The sequence below is a fragment of the Etheostoma spectabile genome, chromosome 12 (genome assembly GCF_008692095.1).
Source record: "Etheostoma spectabile isolate EspeVRDwgs_2016 chromosome 12, UIUC_Espe_1.0, whole genome shotgun sequence".
Classification (NCBI taxonomy): Eukaryota; Metazoa; Chordata; class Actinopteri; order Perciformes; family Percidae; genus Etheostoma; species Etheostoma spectabile.
Genome location: NC_045744.1, coordinates 26,720,916 through 26,731,233, shown reverse-complemented (window position 1 = coordinate 26,731,233; position 10,318 = coordinate 26,720,916).

The following is a 10,318-nucleotide window of genomic DNA, read 5'->3' as shown; positions in this document are numbered from 1 at the left end:
AACATATCATAAAAATGTAACTGTATGAAAAGTTAAATGTTATAATAAATAAAAAGTGTGTAAAAAGTCACAAAACATAGTATGCTATGTTGAACAATTTTATTTAAAAGTCATACTATAGTATGTGTATAAACGTCATGGTATGATGATCTTATGTTGAAAAAAGTGATGAAAAGTATCAACATAGTGTCTGAAATATTCATAAAAAGGTTAGAGTCTACAGTGCTTACTAGCTGGTGATAAAGGGAGCTGCTCTAATCACAGACCCACCATGTCTCTAAATAAAATGGGTTGAAAACAATCGTAGAACAGTATTTGGAAAACAATTGTTAAAACATCTTAGTGTTTTGTTTATTTAATTTTTACTTTCATGCTCTCCATGTGTTTTTATTTTTAGCGCTTACCTGTTTTATCATGTAGCACTTTGGGATTTGCGTAGATATAAAGTGCATTAAAAATAAAATTTGGATTTGACATCAATACCTCTGTATTTTCACTGTGAATGTGTGGATTTTAAACAACCTCAGGGGAGATTTATAGTCTACATAGTCTCAGTATTTCTAAAATCCTTGCCACGGCCCTCCCCTGCGTGTAGCTGATATAAATTATCATTAATAGTCTCAGGAGCCAGGAGCCATGAGTGGATACATCATTGTTTGCATTTATAATATGCTTGTAAATATATTTGTCTTAACAAAAAAGGGCACTTGCCATCAGTACTTGTATCACCAATATTTAAAATGAATAAAGGGCTTGTGGGTTATCAGCATAGACTGTACATGTAAATGTGCTGTATTTTATATAGCGCTTTTCCAGTCTTAACAACAGCTCAAAGCGCTTTTACATCTACAGGAAACATTCACCATTCACACACATTCATACACTGTGGCCGGGGCTGCCGTACAAGGTGCCACCTGCTCATCAGATATACATTCATACACACTCACGCTCCGATGCGCAGCACCGGGGGCAACTCGAGGTTCAGTGTCTTGCCCAAGGACACTTCGACAATGACTGCAGGGGCGGGGATCGAACCACCAACCTTCCGATTGGCAGGCAACCGCTCTACCACTGAGCCACAGCCGCCCGTGACATGGCTGTCATTATATTGTAAGTAACAGGAGTGTGATCTCAAGGAACGATAACTTGATGGAAACTAGTTTTTAAGATGATGTTTTTAGGTGACAGAGGAATTTACTTATTCTGAAATCAATCTGTTTTGAATATACATTAATTGCACTAATTATGGGTTTGGGTAATGATGATCATGTTTAAAACTACTGTCTCAATCAAATCCCCTCATGCAGCTCACGGGATCAAGTGTCCATCTGCACTGTGGTGACGTCGGGCAGCGGCCCATGACAGATCACAGATCAGCTAGGTGAGCAAAAGTTGAATTTGTCACCTTCTGCAACCGCAGATCAATGATAATTACCCTGCTGACATGAGTACAGTTATAACTTTACAGGATCAAGAACAGGGCGAGAGGGAGATGAAGAAGGAAGGGATGAAGGGCTGTGGGCCACACTTAGCTCTGAGCTGATCGATACAGTGTGAGAGATATGGCTGTGACGGGCCCCGGGGCCCGGCCTTGTGGCAGCTCAACAAGCCATCAGTGCCTTCCTTCACAGGGCAGTAGAGCCGGAGTTTGTATCTGCTAATGTGTGTGTGTGTTTTCAAAGCTGTCGAAAGAAAATCGGTTTGGCTTGGCAGCTCGCACGTCAATATCCACCTGGTAAAATGCCATTACAACCTATCTTACCACATAAAAGAGTGTTTAAAAGTTATAATCCTTAGATTAAAGCCTTGTTGACAGCCTATCACCTAATTCCAGTTCCCAAACTGATTTGATACCAGCCCAGTATGACTATGATTAGGTGTGCATCCTTTGACCCACTGAGCTGTGAGCATCCATTTCCCCGAAATGCTTGTTTCTAAATTTACTCTGGGGAGCTTATTCCTCAGAGTGCTTAAGTTTTTTTGCCCACCTGCCACACCCTGCTATGCTCTGCAGTGACCTGCTACACCCTGCTATGCTCTGCAGTGACCTGTGTACACATGCTAGATCTGCAGTGACCTGCTACAACCTGCTATGCTCTGCAGTGACCTGCCACACCCTGCTATGTATGAACTGCAACTACAGGTAAAACCAAATTAGAATATTTGAAAAACTTGATTATTTCAGTAAAGCATTCAAAGGTGTAACTTGTACATTATATTTTCATTGCACACAGACTGATGCATTCAATGTTTATTTCATTTAATTTTGATGATTTTGAAGTGGCAACAATGAAAATCCAAAATTCCGTGTGTCACAAAATTAGAATATTACTTAAGGCAATACAAGAGGAGTTTTAGAAATGTTGGCCAACTGAAAGTATGAAATGAAAAAACATGAGCATGTACAATACTCAATACTTGGTTGGAGTCCTTTTGCTCAATTACTGCATTATGCGGCGTGGCATGGTAGGCGATGAGTTTCTGGCACTGCTCAGGTGTTATGAGAGCCCGGTTGCTCTGATAGTGGCCTTCAACTCTTCTGGTTTTTGGGTCTGGCATTTGCATCTTCCTTTCACAATACCCCAAGATTTTCTATGGGGCTAAGGTCAGGGGAGTTGGCTGGCCAATTTGAACAGAAATACCATGGTCCGTAAACCAGGCACGGGTAGATTTTGCGCTTGTGGCAGGCGCCAAGTCTGTTGGAACTGAAATCTCCTCTCCATGAGCAGGGCAGCAGCAGGAAGCATGAAGTGGCTCTAAAACTTGGGTAGACGGCTGCGTTGACCCTGGACTCAGAAACAGGTGGACCGCACAGCAGATGACATGGCACCCCAAACCACCTGATGGTGGAAACTTTACACAGACTAGGCAACGTGGATCCTGTGCTCTCCTGTCTTCCTCCAGACTCTGGGACCTCGATTTCCAAAGGAAATGCAAAATTTGCTTCGTCGAAAAAAGTGATTTGGACCACTCGGCAGCAGTCAGCTCTTTTTTCCTTAGCCCAGGTGAGACCTTTTCGCGCTGTTTCTTGGTCAACAGTGGTGACACGAGGTATGCGGCAGTTGAAACCATGTCTTTCAAGCGTTCTGGTGGTGGATCTTGAAGCACTGACTCCAGCAGCTGTCCAACTCCTGTGAAATCTCCCAACATTTTTGAATGGGTTTTTTTTCACAATCTTGACTAGGGCGCGGTGATCCCTATCGCTTGTACACTTTTTCTGACCACAGTTTTTCCTTCCCTTGCCTCTCTATTAATGTGTTTGGACACAGAGCTCTGAGAACAGCCAGCCTCTTCAGCATAAACTTTTGTGTCTTTCCCCCTTGTGCAAGTGTCGATGGTGCCTTTTGGACAGCTGTCAAATCTGAAGTCTTCCCCATGTTTGTGTAGGCTTCAGAACGGGACTGAGAGACCTTTTAAAGCCCTGCAGGTGGTTTGAGTTAATCAGCTGATTAGTTGTGGCAACAGGTGTCTTCAAAATTAACCTTACCACATATTCTAATTTTGTGACACACGGAATTTTGGATTTTCATTTGTTGCCACTTCAAATCATCAAAATAAATGAAATAAACATTTGAATGCATCAGCTGTGTGAATGAATAAATATAATGTACAAGTTACCTTTTGAATGCAAATACTAAATAAATCAGTTTTTCAAAATATTCTAATTTACTGGCTTTACCTGTATTCTGGTCATCGTTTCATGTTCTTTGTTGTGACTATTACTGCACTGTTCATCACTCCCCCAAACGGCACCGTCAGAAAACACCTACCAAGCCGCCTGGGTCTGCCCGAGGTTTCCCCTTAAAAGGTTTTTGTTACATCTGAAGAAAGAGCAGAATCCAAACGCAGACATAAACACAGAGCCAGAGTGGAGTTAACAGGTTTCAAATCACTTAAGTTGGTTCCAGAGAGGGGAAAAGCAGTCCGGGTTTCCAGAGAGCAAACCGTTTGGTGGGTTCCGGGCAGGAGTGGGTTTGTAATCAGGGTCGGCTACTGGTGAGGTCCAGGGGTGGTTGTCCGGGCCGGTGGATGGCAGGAGACGGTTCCATTAGTGTTGAAGCACAAGAGAAAGATAGGACAGGGAAATACACATATAGCGAAACAGGTAGCAAGGTTTGTACAAGTGAGACAAACTGTCGCTGTTTCGAATGTGATATGACGCAGAGTGTGACAGGTTGAAGCTGAGGTTAATATGGTAGATGAGATGCAGCTGGAACACTGAGTCCTGCACAACGGACTCACTCCTGCAATTAGGACAGACAGAGAGGGAGAGACAGGAGAAGTTACCTAGAGCAAAGACCTAACAGTTCCCTCGCCACTTGATGCTTGCTCTTGGTGGAATTACTGGAATATTGGGTCTTTGTAAATATAGAGTGTGGTCTAGACTACTCTATGCAAAGTGTCTTGACATAACTGATTTGATATGATATAGATAATACTGAATTGAATTGAATTACATTTAATAGATTTGAACAAAGAAAAGAAAGGAAGGAAACATAAACAGATAGAAGGAAGAGTTGAGTGTGTGGTCAGTGACAGTCAGGGCAAACATCTTCATCTCTAAACTCATCCCTGAGACACACCACCACGCACAAGCACACGCACACGAACACACACACGCACACGCACACGCACACGCACACGCACACGCACCACACACATACATGGTTCGAGGGTTGGCACATGACAGGACCAGAATATTATGTTTCAGTCGAAGGAATCCTGGGGTTTTGGAGTGCTGTTGTGGACGCCTTCATCTAGGAGGGAGGAGTGAGACATGAGTCTTTTGTATGAACTGATTTGGGATGCGGATTGTTAGAACACTGGGATTGTGGTAGTGACCTTTACACAAACATATATTTCTGTAGATATAAGAGGCTTGCTGGGAAGAGTTTCCCCTAACCCTTGAAAATGTGTTAAAGATGAGGGCTGTAATCAACTGCAGAATTGACTGTTCTAATTAGCACTGTCTGGTTTGCTTTGTAAACATAACTTTGATGTGTGCAGTGCAGCAGCGGGTTGGATTCCAAACCGGGCCCCTTACAAGGAATCAGCCGCATGGGGCGCATGTTTACAGGGTGAGCCAGAGGTCGCCCCCTAGCACAATTTTAACACATTTACATAATTTATGGTATTCAACTTATCAGATATATTAGTAACCATGTTCTGGCTACAGCTGTTTCATCTCATTTTAATGGACTACTTTAGCTCCTGGCATATCCCAGAGCATGATTTGTGACCGTGTTTTCACAGAACAAAAAAGGTTTTAAAAATACAATGATATGTGGGCCTAACAAGTGTCAAACAGCTGATGCAACCTTGAGCAATGAACTTAGCAAAGATGTGCAGGAGAATATGGTTTCATTTGTTAGCAGAAGTAACAGAAGATGTGATGTGATCTATGGAATGTTTTTGGATGGACTAAGGATAACCGACCTTGAAAAGGCGAAACCTCGCCTTAACATTGGGACTTTCCAACCTAAATCCTCACTTTAACTACTGATGATTTTCAATAGCCTGAATTAGCCCAACCCCTGTCACACACACACACACACACACACAGACACACAGACACACACAGGCCCCTCATCCACTAATCTATAGCAGACAATGAGGCGGGGCTAACAGAGTGAGGCAGAGAAAGAAAGATTGACTCCAAGAGAGGCCTAATTGCAGAGAATCATTAGGAGTCTTTAAGAGGCTGCTTATAGGGATGTTTGTTACACACAGCATGCTGCTGGGCTTAATGACTGGGACTGATCATAGATGTTTAGCCTACCGCGTGACGGGGGGGTTGAAGCATTAAAGAAGTGTGTGGCTGGGCTCCAGCGTTCATTGTCCACAGTTAACCGATGTTACAGTTTTTTTTTTTTACAATTGCGTGACAATTTATCACTTTGAAGTTGTGCAATTTCCTCAAACTCTTAACGCACCAACACACCCACGTTAAGTTTATGTCAAACCAACACATTGTAAACTAAACTCAACTCTAATTTTCAAAATAAAACTACACAATACACTATATTCACCAAAACACTGCAAACATGTCTCAAAATACATAATTCTCCAAAAACACAACACGTGTTCTCTCCAACAAGAGAGAACATTTAACAGTATAACCCAATGCCCAAACTGCATTATTTCACATGTGTCAGTCCACCCTTATACAATAGATAATATATATTGCATTGATCATAGATTGTGTTTTACACCACAGTTTCTCTTAAAGCCTCCGCTACATTTTTTTGGGGGGGTTTGGTTAAATGCTGCATTTTTTTTCTCTTGCTGCAGAAATTCAATACAAAATGATAAGCCATCCTCAGAGTATCTTTACAGAATGTGTCACTGCTCGATGTGAGTCGAGAGAAGATGTGATTTGGGCATGCGTACTTTGCGACAAGTAGCCTACAAGAATGCCAACGAGAGACTTCTGTTGTCAATACAGTAAAAATGGACCTACTTATGAAGTTGGTTACTGTGGCTACAAGCTAGCAATCAAACAAACAAACGCTGTCACTGGATGTTTTGAGCAACGTCCGCAATCAAACAATCCCAGATAGCTAAAACATTTTTGAAATGATTTCCATCTTCTGTTATTATTTGTAATGATAAGTAATTAGTTCATGGATTCACAAATTTCGCTGACACGTTATGCCATAAACCGTTTTAAATCTGAGCATGCACGATCACATCTGCACTGGACTCACATCTGTAGAGAAGGAATGGTGGATTAGGAAAAAAGGGAAACAGGAAATGGTCCTGGTACTCGTCTTCCTCTCCTGTGCAGGATCTTTCTTTGTGTTCATCTTTACTGTATTGTTCCTTTTCCAACACAATCAGCCCAGGTAGCCCTATTTTATGTACGTACTGACATACAAGATCCGAATCAGCTGTGGCCAGTTTTGCGGTGAACAAACAAGAAATGCAATCTTTGCACTTGTTGGGCTGCTTTGTACCCCAAGGGTCTTTTTGGAAGGAAGAGATTCTCAGTTGCAGTTGGAGTATGGAGTGTGCTATTACAGAACGTTCTGGAGACAAGATACAGGTAAAGTACAGGGAGACACAGTCTCTTGCACAGCTCAGACATTGTCTTACTCTCTTTTCGGTCTACCCATGTACAACATTTCAGACATTCAAAACAGAAAGCTCAGCAACTTCAACAGGAGACATTTGATTTTGGCAGATACATCACAAGGTCATGCAAGCACATCATTTATCACAAGAATATAGACTGCTCATTTGTCTGGTGTTCTTTTCAACTGCTACATTTACTCACCCTAACTGAACACAACAACCCTCAAATGATGATATCATTCACACAATTAAGCAAAGCATTATAAACCCCAATTTCCAACACTCTCAACGTACAACACTCACTTACTGTAACTGGAGAATACTGTTAAAAAAAGACGGCCACGCGATCGAAAGAATTCCAACCCCTGAGGTGTTTCCAGAGGGAATCACTGTGATTGATCGTTTGCATAAACTTCATCAGCTGTTCTCTCATTTACAGACAAGGGATACATGTAAAATGCAGGGTTGTATGTGTTTCAATTACAACACTGAATATGTAACAGCTGTTCACTTGACTTTAGCCTAAGATAGGTGTAGAACGTGAGTCATCTGTCCTGACACACAGTGTGCAAGCATTGCATATTTGTCAGTAAAAATCCAAGTTCCAAGCATTAAGATGTGTGTTAACTGTATGTATTTTTTGTCAAAGCAACAAGAAATGTGTTAATTGTATAGCCTACCAGACAGATGTTGTGCTAACTGTGTAAAAGTTGTTAAAAGATGTCATAGCAATCGTAAAAAACTGTAACACTGGGAAAAAAGAGCTTCCAAAGCGCTTAAAATCAAATCCATTCAGTGCCCACAGAAGGCTGGGTTACCTATGCACTAAAAGTGATGTTAAGGCAGTGATTGTAATGATGAGTGAATTAGCGATTTCTATTTTTCCAATTTGTTTTGGAACTAAAACCCCCCCCACCTTTTTCAAAAGCCTACACACAATTGTCCGAGACACAACCAAATCTAACAGGAAGTGACTTGCTGTTCTTTTTCCAACACACAATCAACAATGCTTCACTATACTCACCAGGTCCCACTCCTCCCATGTGCAGACGCTAATTGATGAACTGATTAACCAATCACTGCTTTGGTATGAGACTATGGATGCCAACAGTGACAGACAGCAGGGGGAGGAGGAGGACGAGGCAGGGGACTACACGAGGACAAGTTCAAGAGGAAGAGTTGGTACAAAAGGATGAGGAAGAAGAGGAGCAAGGCAAAGAAGAGAAGAAAGGTGAGCCACACTTATTGATCACTGATCCCCCACCCCCAAAAAACACAGGTGATGGGCTTTTATAGCTGCCGACGCTGTCTCTCACACACACACACAAACACACACACACACACACACACACACACACACACACACACACACACACACACCACCACACGCATTCTTATTCAGTACGTAAAGGATACTTTGGTTTACATATGGTTTTGTTTTTTATGCTACTATATACAACACTGGGCTACTGTTACAAGAGTAATGTATGTCTAATACATATTTCTGTTTTAACATTGCAATGGTGTTAGATGTGCTTTTCAACCCTCTCCGCAGACCAGGTTACTTTCACTCTAAACATGTCTGTATTTTAAGCCTATGAAATCAAAAGAGCGTTAGATTAGAACAGAGTGTGTTCATGCTACATCCAAAATGTACTGTTTATGATGCAAATGGTTCATTTTGAAGTGGTGAAATCTGTAAAAAAACAGAAAACAGTTGGTCAATGAGCTAATAACAGGCAGAGTTGGGTAAACTGTTTCCCCTTTTTGCAACTTTAGGATGGGCAATGCTAGCTAGCTGCCGGCTGCAGCTTCATATTTACGTTATGAAAAGTGATATTTATAGATCTTCTTATCAACCTCTGGCAAGAAAGTAAATAAGTGAATTCCCCAAAAGGTGGGAACTATTGTTCCAGTATGGAAAGCGGGATGTAATTAGGGTATTAGCAACTTGACTAGTTTACAGGGGAAACACTCAGCCTTACAGCATGTAACTCCCGCTAAAATAACCTACTGTAGTTTTTACTTTCTGTTTGTCTGAACTAATCAACAAGATTTCATGTAAGTGACTTGGTCGGTGCATTTTAAGTATGTAGGTGTATTTCTTTAATTCGAGAGAGACATCATATAGGTCTGATCTGGGTTAGCAGTGGTTAAGTTAGAATCTGAGGGACTTGCCCTCTACCAGGTCATACAGTGGCGTTTATAATAACCTGTTATTACTGTTGTTATATGGAGGCTGCAAATAGCAAGCAGTTTGCATCTGTTTCAGTGTTAGCTGAGAGCTAATCAGGGTGCAGTAGTGGCGCATGATGCGCCTCGGGTTTTTTGCTCTAAGGCTCAACCCATTTCAATAATCAGTGCATCCCCCCCCACCAATCTAAAAGTGTATCACTGAGCCGAGCTCTGGCTTTATAAACCACAAACCCTTCACTTGAATCTGATAAGGTCCCAGCACTATTGTGAGACGATTTTCCCCTCGAGTCCCGTCCATGATCCCGCATTCCCTGAGTCCCTCTCGTTCCACTTCCGAAATGGGGTGGATTGTCTGGAATAAACCCAATCCTCCTTAAAAGAGAGAGCAGGGAAGGAGGGAATTGGGGGGCGGGGGAGGGGGAGGGGGAGGGGGAGGGGAGGGGGGAGGTGGCGGAGTAAAAGCCTGGAGGATCAAGGATCGAAGGCCAAAGTAGAGGATCCGACAGAGCAGAAGTAGAGTTAGCAACTCTGTCTCCTGTCCTCGAATTCCTCCAGCTGCGTGTCTCTGATTATCTTCGACACCCTCTTACTTATCTCCATCCATCACGCTGTCCGTCCTCCATCATCCATCCATCCCTTTGTGCATTTCTGCCCCCGGCCTCTGGGCGCGCTGCAGCAGTGTTCTTCTGGTGTCTGCAGTGGCACATTGGTTTGCAGCAGGCGGCAGGACTGATTCATTTGTTGTTTTCTGAACCCAGGATTTGCAGCGATAGATTAGAAAACAAAAAGCATATGGAAAAGATAAAGAACACTTAGGTAAGGATTTTGGCGGCCTCTCGAACACGCAGAGAATCATCCTCTTTCCATCTCTCCTTCTTCTCTCTTGCTCTAAACATGTTTGTTGTTTTTTTATTTCCCAGCACAGAACAGAGGATCTCCGGCGGTTGTGAGGATGGAGGGGTTAGCCTGATTAAAAGCGGTTCACAAGTAACAAAGAGATGGGCACCATCTAGACCTCGGCCTTTCGTTCCATGTGCCTTCAACTATG